Genomic DNA, 13,315 nt, shown 5'->3' with positions numbered 1-13,315 from the left:
GTCCTAGAAATACCAGAGGTGGGAGATGGGGGCAGACTTTATTCAGCCACCTCTTTGAAGTAGGGGTCAGTCACCAGAGATCGCCATGACTTCTTGGTGCGCACACACACATATTAAAAAAATACAAAAAAATAACAACTAAAAAAAAGAAGGGCTGCCAAGAGCCACCATGGGCCCTGGAAAGAGCTTGTACCTCCCCCCCCAACCATATGACTCTGATCCAAACCAAATATTTTAACATAACGAATAATTTGGCTTGCAGTTACCATGAATCTACAGTAATAAAAGAATCGGCCTGTCCATTCATCTGCCCATTTGTGGCAGGCATAACTCACCAGAGAATAAAGCCAGGAGACTCAAAACCAGCCATCAGCTTCAGGGTGACTGTGGGAGTTCCACTGCCAAAAATGAAAGGCATGGGAATATCCTGGCCCAGGTTCTCTCGAGACAACCCCCCACCCACAATATTTGCAATAGAAACGAAGAGAGTTTAAAAATAAATAGGACATGGTTTCCTGTCCTGAAAAATACAAAAAAACAACAACTAAAAAAAAGAAGGGCTGCCAAGAGCCACCATGGGCCCTGGAAAGAGATTGTACCTCCCCCCCAACCGTATGACTCTGATCCAAACCAAATATTTTAATGTAACAAATCATTTGGCTTGCAGTTACCATGAATCTATAGTAATAAAAGAATCAGCCTGTCCATTCATCTGCCCATTTGTGGCAGGCGCCAGTCGAATCCGACTCTAGGGTTGCGGTGCTCATCTCCGTTTCAAAGCCGAAGAGCCAGCGCTGTCCGAAGACGTTTCCATGGTCATGTGGCCAGCATGACTAAACGCCAAGCCGCACGGAACGCTGTTACCTTCCCACCGAAGTGGTACCTATTTATCTACTTGCAATTTCTTGCTTTCGAACTGCTCAGTTGGCAGGAGCTGGGACTAGAGACTAGAGACGGGAGCTCACTCCATCATGAGGCACACCCAGGTCTTGAACTGCTGAACTACCGACCTTCCGCAGCCTGCAGTTCAGCGTCTTAATCACTTGAGCCACCGCAGCTCAATTACCTGCCTACCATTTCTCTCCTCATCTTTCTGTGTTATACCTCTGAGGATGCCAGTCACAGCTGCTAGCAAAACATCAGGTCCTACAATGTCAAGACCACGGCCGCACAGCCCGGAAAATCTACAACAACTAATGAACCCGTGAAAGCCTTCGACAACACAATGAAACTAAGAGTCTCTGTTTGTGGCAGGCATAAAGTGCCAGAAATGAAGGGAACTGGAACAGCGTGAACTAGGTCATCACCATAGGCCACACATAATAAGAGAGCTCTTAAGCAACCTGTCAGGTGTCTCTAGCACTCAGATCCCCAACCCGCCATGGAAGGTTGCTGGGTGGCACACTCTCAGCCAGACCTACCTCACAGCATTGTTGTGAAGATAAAGTGGGGACAGTAAAACCAGTACAGTGAAACTGGTATAAAATTAAGTGTTGGAATCAGGGGTCGTTTCGTAGAAAAAGAGCTAGGGGAACTCATTAGCACAATTCATTAGCATATGCCACACCCCCTGACATCACCGGAAGTGTGTCATAAGGCCACACCCCCTGCCATCACTGGAAGTGTGTCATAAGGCCACACCCACCACTTAGTTTTAAAGGTTAGTCTTAAAGGTGCTATTTGTTAGTCTTAAAGGTGCTATTTGAACTCTTGGACTATTTTGCAGCAACAGACTAACACAACTACCTCAGGGAAGCTCCTGGATGGGGCTGGGAGTCCTTGCGGGGGCCACGTGGAGTGGCCTCAGCCAGGCAGAGGGGGAGGACGCCAACTTACCTTCCTGCTTCTTCCTCCTCCTGCAACAGAATGAGGCTGGAAGCAGGGGGCGGCCGAAAGCAGGGGGTGGGGCTTCGTCATGTGCCCCACCCCCGCACCTCACTCGGGGGAACTGCGATCCCCCCGAATCGACCTCTGGTTGGAATGCAGATATGCCTTTAGTCACACCCATTGTCAAGTTACATCATCTGAGTACAAAAACCAAGCACCGTTCATTTCCAAGAGAGAGATTTATGCATTCACTGAAACCAGTAGAGCTTAAAAGTGCTTAGCATTGGCTGGATCATGTCCTGGATCAAGAGTATCTTCTTAGGTCTCAGGTTCAATGTCCAGCATCTCCAGTTAAAAGGATCAGGTGATGTGAAAGATCTTGACTTGAGACCCCCGAGAGCTTCTGCCCATCTGAGTAAGCAATGCTGACATTAATGGACCAATGGTCTGATTCAGTATAAGGCAACTTCAGGTATCTGGTGTGTTTTTCTCTGCATTAGGGATGCCAGTGGATCACTGCCTCCATGTGTTTTTCTTTCCTTCTACTTGCAATTTCTGACATTATCTGCTATGCATCCACTTTGAAAGCTTGTTGCTTACACTCAGAATATTTTTTTAAAATTGCAATTCCAAATGTAAACTGGTAGCGATGTATACGCGAACACTAATAATCCATGTCATGCTTCCCCCTCCTTTATTGCTGGAAGCTCAAGCAGGGCAAACTCTTCCGCAGAAGTCAAATAACGCTGAAGGCTCTTGCTGAAACAGATCTCTTGTTTATGTTCTTAAAGGCTTCAGATTAATTTTTCATGATTCATAATAGACAGCAGTGAATCGGATCATCTCAGCCAGGAAGATTAGTAAACACTCCAGCTGTCTTTGCACACCCTTAAAAGCCCCCAGTACTTCCCCATGTCTGTCCTAATTTTGTTTCTGGTAAGACAGCAGGGATGCTTTTGGAAATATGGACATGAGGGAGAGTTCTTGCTGTTTCAGCCTCCTTTCCCATGAACCTTTGAGGGGTCGCCATTCTACCTCCTCCATAACTAAATAATTGTGTGCCATCAAGTTACAACTGACTCACAGCAACCGCAGGACCATGGGTTGTCAATGCATGAGCAGAGGTAGTTTGCTCTTGCCTTCTTCATTGGTGGTCTCCCATCCAAGTACTAACCCAATTCAACCCTGCTTAACCTCCAAGCTCTGATGAGACTGAGCTAGGATGGGCTATCAGGCTGCTCCTCCGTAACTACTTATCTACATAGTGGCTGTAGTCTACCACTCTGCTCAGCCGAGTTTGAAGCCTTCCTGTATCCCGATAAACCTCCCTCCAATGGACTCACAATGGACAGTCTCCTTGGGCTTGAAGAAGGCTTCAGACTTTGCTGATCAGAGTGGAGGGGCTGTGGCTCAGTGGCAGAGCATCTTCTCGGCATGCAGAAGGTTCCAGGTTCAAACCCCAGCATCTCCAGCTAAAAGAACCAGGCAGTAGGTGGTGTGAAAGACCTCTGCCTGAAACCCTAGAGAGCCACTGCCAGTCTGAATAGACAATACTGAACATTGATGGGCCAAGGGTTAACACATGGAACTCTGCCACAGGAGGTGGTGGCGGCTACAAGCATGGACAGCTTCAAAAGGGAACTGGATAAGCATATGGAGCAGAAGTCCATCAGTGGCTATTAGCCACAAGGTATAGATAGGAACTCTCAGACTGGGGCAAGTGATGCTCTGTGCCATTGGCCTGATCCAACATTGGCTTCTCTTATGTTCTTATGTAAGGGTCTGATTCAGTATGAGGCAGCTTCATATGTTCATGTGGTAGGAAACAAATCAGACAAATCAGTCAATGGTGAATGTATCTGATTTCCTGGTGTGGCAGAATGTGCTTGCTCTGGTCTGCAGTCCCCATTCTGCCTTGCCCTCCTCGGGGTTACCAACTCGCTGGAGGCGCTTTTACCCTTTACTGTCCAGTAACTGCCATCACCGCCTGATCAATGTAGGGATCTTCAGCTCCCCTTCCAAGCTCAGAGAGCTCGCCTCAATGTCTCCCACTACCCAGCGCCTGGTTACTGCAGGGACAGATTAATGCCTTGGGCCCCCCTGGGGGAGCAGCCACTTGCCAACTGCCCGGGAGCCCCTTTCAAGGTAGCGTGTACAGAACCGTGGAGGTCTATTGTGGTACAGAGTGCCACTCTCAGCATCAGAAGTCTTAAAAAATTTATTGAAAAGAAAATGTTTACAAGCCTACTTGAGCAGAGCACTAGATCAGCAAATGGATTTCAAAGGAAAACTGGTCATAAATGCAACCCCCTCTCCCTGTTCTAGACATACCCTAACTGATGTTAAAATAGGGCAGGCACTGATGATCTCAGAAAGTTACAAAGTTCCTATCTACATCCCATTCCCTGGGAGGCCGCATGGTCAGAAAAAGATGGCTGCCTGTTTGCAGACCAGAGCTCAAAGTTGTCCCCAGTGCAGCATTCCAAGGAAGACTCTGGGGCAAGTGATGCTCTGTCATCTTGGTGCTTGGGGGGGTCAACAGTGGGATGGCTTCTAGTGTCCTGGCCCCACTGATGGACCTCCTGATGGCACTGGTATTTCTGGCCACTGTGTGATACAGAGTGTTGGACTGGATGGGCCTTTGGCCTGATCCAACATTGGCATCTCTTATGTTCTTATGTTCTTATGTTCTTATGTTCTTATGACTGCAACTTCCCCTTGCCAGGAAATTTTGTTAACCTCCTGTCTCCACACACTTTACATCACTCTCTCTCCACCCCCTTGACCTGGTCCACCCAGGTCACAGGTGTATCCTGGGAGCTTTCCTGGAAGGCGTTTGGGGAAATCGCCAGGAATCACCTGGAGACTTCCTCGCACTGGATTCCTTAGTTGGTTTTCCTACCAGGGCCATTAGGATATGTAAAGATGTAATCTAGCAGGCAACTAGCTCCCTGCTACTTCCAGAGGGTGAGAAAAAACCTACACTTCTAAAACTCAGAGTGGGGGAGGGTTTCCCTCCACACCTGCTATGTGATAAATAGTTACAATCAGACCACCAGGAGATGAAAACATTCCGTTAAACATCCATGAAAAAAACCAAAGGAAGTAGTTAACAGTACACATTTTGCTTCAGAAACCAGAGCAGCTAATGCTGTTGCAGACCTGTAAAATGAATGCAAGGCAGAGGAGGTGGAGAAGAGCCTTTGGCATGGTGTAATGGTGAGAGGACCTCTCAGGCAGTATGAAAATTAGAAGTGTCACAAATATAGAAGTCATAGAATCACAGAGTTGGAAGGGGCCATGCAGGCCATCTAGTCCAGTGATGGCGAACCTTTTAGAGACCGAGTGCCCAAAACCCACTTATTTATCGCAAAGTGCCAACACGGCAATTTAACTTGAATACTGAAGTTTTACTTTAGAAAAAACAACTCCTACATTAACTTGATGATCCAAACAAAGTAAGGAAAGCAATCCCAAATGCTTTCATTGACTTAAAATTATTTGGCAAAGAATTCGACACTTTCATGATGGTCTGGGCCTGGCTGGGGCGATGGCACGTGTGCCCAAAGAGAGGGCTCTGAGGGACACCTCTGGCCCCCGTGCCATAGGTTCGCCACCACTGGGCTAGTCCAACCCCCTGTTCAATGCAGGATCAGCCTAGACCATCCCTGACAAGGGTTTGTCCAGCCGCTGCTTAAAGACTGCCAGGGAGGAGGGGGAGCTCACCACCTCCCTAGGCAGCTGGTTCCACTGGTCTTACTGTACAGCTGGTTCCACTGGTCTTACTGCCGGTACCTTCCCGCCCTGAATTTAAACTCATGACTGTGAGTCTAAGTGACAGCCCTTCAAATTCTTAAGAGACCAATCATGTCCCCCCTCAACCTCCTTTTCTCCAGACTAAACATTCCCAAGTCCCTCAGCCTTTCCTCATAGGGCTTGGTCTCCAGGCCCCCCATCATGCTCATAGAATCATAGAATCATTGGAAGTTGGAAGGGATCTCCAGGGCCATCTAGTCCAACCCCCTGCACAATGCAGGGAATTCAGAAATACCTCCCCCTCCACACCCCCAGTGACCCCTGTTCCATGTCCAGAAGATGACAAAAAGCCTCCAGGATCCCTGGCCAAACTGGCCTGGAGAAATATTGCTTCCTGACCCCAAAGTGGCAATCAGCATTTCCCTGGGCGTGTAAGAAAGGGCCACAAGAACTAAGCACTGAGGCAACCCTTCCTGCCCTCCCGCTCATGATCAGCCTAAATTTAAAGAATCAGCATTGCTGTCAGATGGCCATCTAGCCTGTTTGAAAACCTCCAAAGAAGGAGAGCCCACCACCTTCAGAGGAAGCCTGTTCCACTGATTTTTTTTTGCTCTAACTGTCAGGAAGTTCTTCCTAACGTTTAGCCGAAAACTTTTCTGATTTAATTTCAACCCCTTGGTTCTGGTCCAACCTTCTGGGGCAACAGAAAACAACTCTGCACCATCCTCTAGATGACAGCCCTTCAAGTACTTGAAGATGGTTATCATGTCACCTCTCAGTCATCTCCTCTCCAGGGTAAACATACCCAGCTCCTTCAACCTTTCCTGATAGGACCTGGACTCCAGACCCCTCAAATTCTTTGTTGCCCTCCTCTGGACATGTTCCAGCTTATCTATATCCTTCTTAAATTCTGGTTCCCAAAATGGAACACAATGCTCTAGGTGAGGTCTAATCAGAGCAGAGTAAAGTGGTACCATCACTTCACATGATCTGGACACTTCTGTTGATACGGCCCAAAATTGCATTTGCCTTTTTAGCTACCACATCACACTGCTGACTCATGTTCGGTGTATGGTCCACTAAGACCCCTAGATCCTTTTCATACATACTACTGCCAAGACAAGTCTCCCCCAACCTATAATTATACATCTGGTTTTTCCCACCTAAATGCAGAATTTTACATTTATTCCCCCTGAAATTAGTTTTGTTTTAGCCCAGTTTTGTAGCCTGTCACGATCATCCTGTATCCTGACTCTGTCTTCTACCGTATTCGCTACCTCTCCCAATTTCATATCATCTGCAAATTTAATAAGCATTCCTCGTTGCTCTCCTCTGCACCCACTCCATTCTGTCCACATCCTTTTCGAAGTGATGCCTCCAGAACAGCACACAATGCAGGAGTGTCCTTATTTTCACTTGAGGAAGGTTGGGGAATTAATCCTTCCTCCCAAATCATATTTTGTAAGACAAACTCCCAAGAAAACACACAAAGAACTGAGGCACCAATATCCTTATGAACCAAAGAGGAGCAAAGCTCACTTTATGCCAAATCCTAATGAAGGAGGGACAGTTTGTTAAGCCGTGAGGATGGCTGGGTGACCTTCAAGCATTTGGAGCAGCATCTCATAGCATTCAGGACCCCTGGCAAGCCATGGCTTGGATTCTGTTCCACTAGTGGAAGTGCCTTCCTGTGGTGAAAGGAGCCTTCTGCAGATTTTCTTGCACTGGGGGAAGACTCCTTCTGTCGTGAGGTAAAGCACTTCTGCTAGTGGAACGAATCCATGAGATTCAACCCCAAGTAAACCTCAGGCTGTGTACCCTGCGGGAAGCCTGTCCCCTCTCACTCCACACTCAACAGAAGAGTAGCTTAAGTTGGAGGAGGGCTCTTCTGGCTGGAGGAAGAGCTGAGTGACGGAATGCAGGCCGATGTTCTTGGCTAGTGAGGGGGACCCTACCCCTTTCCGATCACTCCACTGAGCAAAGCTTGAAGCCTTCCTCTGGCCTTGGAGGGTGACTGGATCCAAGCTACTGTCTTGTGCACTGTTTGGAGGACAGTGGCATGAATGCAATGGCAGCTATTACATAGTGATTATGACATCACTACTGACCAGCATTGTGCTTAAGAACATAAGAACATAAGAGACGCCAATGTTGGATCAGGCCAAAGGCCCATCCAGTCCAACACTCTGTATCACACAGTGGCCAGAAATACCAGGTGCCATCAGGAGGTCCATCAGTGGGGCCAGGACATTAGAAGCCCTCCCACTGTTGACCCCCCCAAGCACCAAGATGACAGAGCATCACTTGCCCCAGAGCCCCTATCTATACCTTTTGGCTAATAGCCACTGATGGACCTTTGCTCCATATGCTTATCTAATTCCCTTTTGAAGCCGTCCATGCTTGTAGCTGCCACCACTTCCTGTGGCAGTGAATTCCAAGTGTTAATCACTCTTTGGGTGAAGAAGTACTTCCTTTTGTCTCCAGTATGTGTCCTTGTGACATTTAGAAAAGTTTTAGAAACTCTACTTTTGGCTGTTTGCCCTTCTAACAAGGATGTTGATCCAGTGTCTTAAAGTTCAGAGAGGAAAAGCTTTGCTGTGAAATGACTGGTGAATAATAGCAAGTCAATACCCCCACCCCCCTTCTGTGAACTTCCTGCCATTCTATGAACCCAACCCCTTCATGTTTAGTTCTTTTCTGGGCTGTTTGCTGCATGCTACACCATCAGAGAACTCCAAGGGTCTGCCCCCCTTCCCGACTCCACAAGGGATGCCATCGGAACTGGAGGACTGCCCGAGTTCTGATGACAGAGAGCTGACGGGGGCTTACAAGGTTTCCCTGAGGGCCTGGGGATCCTTCCCTATCACCCGTGCCGAGGCTGTCTGGCCCTCAAGGGAGTGGGAATGAGGGAAGGTTGCCAGGTGGGCCACCCACCAAGGTCCTGACTGGGAGGAGAAGGGATGGGGACAATACACAGTGTGTCCCAAAACATCCAGCGATAACTCCTTGGTTTGTTGTTGTTCAGTCGCACAGTCGAGTCCGACTCTTCGCGACCCCATGGACGAGCTCTCGCCAGGCCTCCCGATCTTCTGCCGTCCTCTGAAGTTGGCTCAACTTCATGTTCGTTGCATTGATGACACTGTCTTTCCTTCTTTCCTCTGCTATTTGTAAAGCCTCATCAGAAAGCCACTTTGCTTTCTTACATTTCTTTTTCTTTGGGATGGTGGTGATTGCTGCCTCCTGTACGATGTCACGAACCTCTGTCCATAGTTCTTCAGGCACTCTATCTATCAATCAAATCCGGACCCTTGAATCTATTCTTCACCTCTACTGTATATTCATCAGGGATGCGATCTAGGTCAAACCTGAATGGCCTCGTGGTTTTCCCAATTTTCTTCAGTTTAAGTCTGAATTTTGCAATGAGCAGCTCATGATCTGAACCACAGTCAGCTCCAGGTCTTGTTTTTAATGACTGAATAGAGCTTCTCCATCTTTGACTGCAAATTATATAGTCAATCTGATTTCGGTGTTGCCCATCTGGTGATGTCCATGTGTAGAGTCGCCTCTTAGGTTGTTGGAAAAGGGTGTTCGCTATGACCAGTGTGTTCTCTTGACAAAACTCTGTTAACCTTTGCCCTGCTTCATTTTGCTTTCCAAGGCCAAACTTGTCTGTTATTCCAGTTACCTTTTGACTTCCTACTTTAGCATTCCAGTCCCCTATGATGATGAGGACATCATTTTTTGGTGTTAGTTCTAGGAGGTGTTGTAGGTCTTCATAGAACCGGTCCACTTCAGCCTCTTCTGCATCAGTGGTTTGGGCATAGACTTGGATTACTGTGATGTTGAATGGTTTGCCTTGGAATCGGACAGGTGACTGTAAAACAGTAATAAATGAGAGCAAGGTGAACGCCGGGGAGGATCGGCTTGACCCTGGGAGAAGGACGTGAGGAGGGAGATTTGGGCTACGGCCTCATCCACTCATGCTCACCCACCTAGGGCAGCTGCCCACTCCGGAGAGGTGAAGCAGCCTTCTGGAGGGCAGTTTCTGAGGCAACCCCTGCTCGACCAGCGTCGGGAGATGCCCTGGACTCATCCCGCCGCCCAGCCGACCCTACGCCCCATCGAGACTCTGACAGTATATTCCTTTCTGGAATGTTATCCATGCAATAACACATTCAACTAGTTTCTGCTCATCTCTACAACATGATTCCATCTCATATCGCAGAAATCTAAGAATATTTAGAGGGTGAGATTTTCTTTCCAACAGGGTCCAGGGGCACCAGCTTTAGGTTGGGAAATTCCTAGAGGTTTGGAGGTGGAGTCTTGAAAGGGTGGGGTTTGGGGAGAAGAGGGACCTCAGGAGGCTCTAAGGCCACAGAGCCAACTCTCTAAAGCAGCTGTTTTGTCCAGGGCAACTGTAGTCTGGAGATCAGTTATAATTTCAGGAGATCCCCAGGCCCTACCTGGAGACTGGCAACCCCAACAGGATTCCAGGTGCTGGTGTGGCTCTTCTGTCAGCAAGATCCTGGCATTTAAACTCTTGAGTTGCTGGATTTGCCTGTGGTGGATTCACAAAGGAGCAATGATCATGTAGTCCCTATTAACATAAAAATCAGAAATTTTTTTTGAAAAGGAAATGACAGATTGTGTGCGGCTGCTCCATTCCATCGTACTTTATCCAGGCCGGTATTTCAGGCTGCTCTGCCAATTGACTACAGTACTTTTAGTGAACTAGAAAGCCTACAGAAGATTCTAGAAGCAAATTAAATTAGTTGCTGCTGTAACTCTATGGTTGTTCAGTCGCACAGTCAAGTCCGACTCTTTGCGACCCCATGGACAACATCACACCAGGCCCTCCTGTCCTCCATCATGCTCCGGAGTCTGCTTAATTTCATGTTCGTTGCCTCGATGACACTGTCTGACCATCTCATCCTTTGCCATCTCCTTCTTCTTTGACCTTCAATCTTTCCCAGCATCAGGGTCTTCTCCAGTGAGTGCTCCCTTCTCATTTGGTGGCCAAAGTATTTCAGCTTCAGCTTCAGTATCTGGCTTTCCAGGGAACAGTCAGGGTTGATTTCCCTTAGAATTGACTGATTTGATCTCCTGGCAGTCCAGGGGCCTCTCAAGAGTCTTCTCCAGCACCATCGTTCGAAAGCATCTATTCTTCAGTGTTCGGCCATCCTTACTGTCCAACTCTCGCAGCCATTTATTCTTGCTGGGAGTACCATCGCTTTGACTCTGTGCGGGAAAAAAACTCTCATGATTAAATGATGCATCTGTTTAAACAGCCCGGGTGAACTCACGCTAGGATAACAATCTTGTAATATTTACTTATATCTGGATAGCAGCATTTGAGGAATTCCTTCCTTCTGGAGTGCCACCCATTCCATGAGGACCGGATTGCTCACCACCCTTCTCAAATGATGACCTGCTTCACATAAATATCGCTCGAGAACTACTTGAGTGCTCTTTACATTTATTTTCCATTCTCAAATGAATTGTGGGGCATACATTGATCTTCTGGCACATTCTTCATTACACCCCAAAGGGTTAACATGATGTTCTTGACATGTACTAAGCTGAGCAACATTGCTGTGGGATGCGGAGTAGCGCTGTGTAGTGGAGCAGATAAAATACATTTGATGACCCCCAAGGAAATTTAAGATGGAGAGAGGACTTGCTCCAAAAGAACAAGAACAAACATTAGAGGTGCCACTGGTGGGAAATCACAATGTCAGGAAGCAGGGCCCGGAGAGCCAACCACTCGGACCAGGCTAGAGGTGAAACCTCTCTGATCTCTAGAATTCATCTCTGCAAATGCTGATGCTGAATATCCTCCAAGTATGCTAAAGAACAGTATTTGTCAAATGAACTGCTCGGGGTGGGGGTGGGGGTGGGGGTGGGGGAAGTGCTATAATAAAGGAAGAAGGGGAGAGAGGAGGATTGATTAGGACAGTGCCTGGGGCCACTAATATAAATGTGGGTACAAAGGGTGGTAAATGTGCTACACGGGGTGAGCGTGGAAACTGCAGGAAGAACAGGAAACTGAGGACAGGAAAAATGTGTATGCCACTGAGAACTCTTGGAAGGAAAGGCAGAACAAAAGTGAGGTCTTTCTGCATGGTTCCCCCCTCCATTGGTGGGATGCTTACAGCCACCGGGGAGGTTTGCTCAGCGGGATTGCCTTAGCCCTGCTGCTGGCCCAGCCTCCCTGATGCCTCTAAACATAATCCCCCCCCCCAACACCAGACAGCCGGGTGCCTGTCAAGTGTAGGAGCAGAACCAGGGTACTTTAATCCATCAGGGATGCCACCCCAGCAGGATCACCTTAGTGGTGCTGCTGGCCCAGCTTAGCCACACTCACACCCATAAGGGAACTATACTCCAAATTTGTAGAAAACTGGTTTCCTTTATTAGGTTATTTAACTTCTCACAATGTGGGTTCTAGAACATTGGTTCATATGAACTTGCTTAATATCTGATTGCTCGGATGGTATTTTGAATATGTAGTTATGCCCCAGTTCTAAAATGTAACATAAATGAGAAGCATTTTTGTTAAAAAAAGGGGGGGTATGTCCTCCCCCCCAATTTCGATGCCCAGGCCAAACCCCTGCACCAAGAAACCCAAAATAAGGGAAGTCCATTCCTACCATGACGTCAACGCCCCACAAAGAGATTTCTGAGAAACATGACCCTTAAGGGGGTAAAAGGTGGTAAAATGTGTTCCCCAAATTGTTTTTTATGTGCCTGGCAGGCTGCTGCCTCCTTGCCCCCCCCATTGGTCAACTGTGTAGCTCAGAGTTCTGAGGTAAAAGCTACCTGCTTGCCCCCACCTCCCTCTGATTGCTCAGCTGTGGATCTCAATGTTCTGAGGTAAAAACACAGCTAGAAGAGACTGCAGACAGTTGAGTTACGGAAATCAGCGATTCAAGACACCTGAATAGACATTATTCAAAAAAGCCAGCATGGCAATTGAGTTAATGAATGTTCATGGGGAGATAGTAAAGGACCTTTCTAGGAGCCATTTTGATGCGTTCCTCCCTCGTGAACCTGAAGAAATGTCCACCACATCACCACTCCCTCACACCAACTTCCCCTCAGACCCCTCACCTCTTACTGCCCCCAAGAAAGCTCCTGGCAAATATTGAGCCAGATACACCAACACTACAAGGAAGAGGCAACTTAGGAATGTGGCAAAGACATTTGCACACAGTACTCCTGTGGGGCATTGAGCTGTGCAGGCCAAGTACCAGTGAGATCACCCTGAGGTGCTTTTGACTCTGTTCCAAGAGATTTGCTTTGGAGGAAACTCATAGCTTATGGGATCGGTAGGAGATTGTTATCCTTGATTAAAGATCTACACCAAAATGCAGCTTGCCAGGTAAGATGCCATCGCGACGGGCTTTTAACTCCAAAAATTTTGATTAATGTGGGGGGTAAAGCAGGGATGTATCTTAGCTCCATTGTTGTTCAATCTTTTTTTTGAATGATCTGGCTCCTTTTCTGAAGGAAATGGACAGACATTGTCCAAAACTTGGGTTTACTCATGTGCCTTTGCTTTTATATGCAGATGATGCTCAGTCTCACTCAGTGTCAATTTGTTGTGGCGACCTCAGCAGGGTACAATTTTCTCCAGAGGAACTGATCTCTGCTACCTAAAGAACAGTTGTAATTTTGAGTGATCTCCAGCCCTCACCTGGAGATTGGCAATGATGGTTCCCCAGAAGGGAAT

The sequence above is a fragment of the Gekko japonicus genome, unplaced genomic scaffold (genome assembly GCF_001447785.1).
Source record: "Gekko japonicus isolate JY-2015 unplaced genomic scaffold, Gekko_japonicus_V1.1 scaffold60, whole genome shotgun sequence".
In the NCBI taxonomy this organism is placed as follows: domain Eukaryota; kingdom Metazoa; phylum Chordata; class Lepidosauria; order Squamata; family Gekkonidae; genus Gekko; species Gekko japonicus.
Note: the sequence above shows the minus strand (reverse complement) of the source record.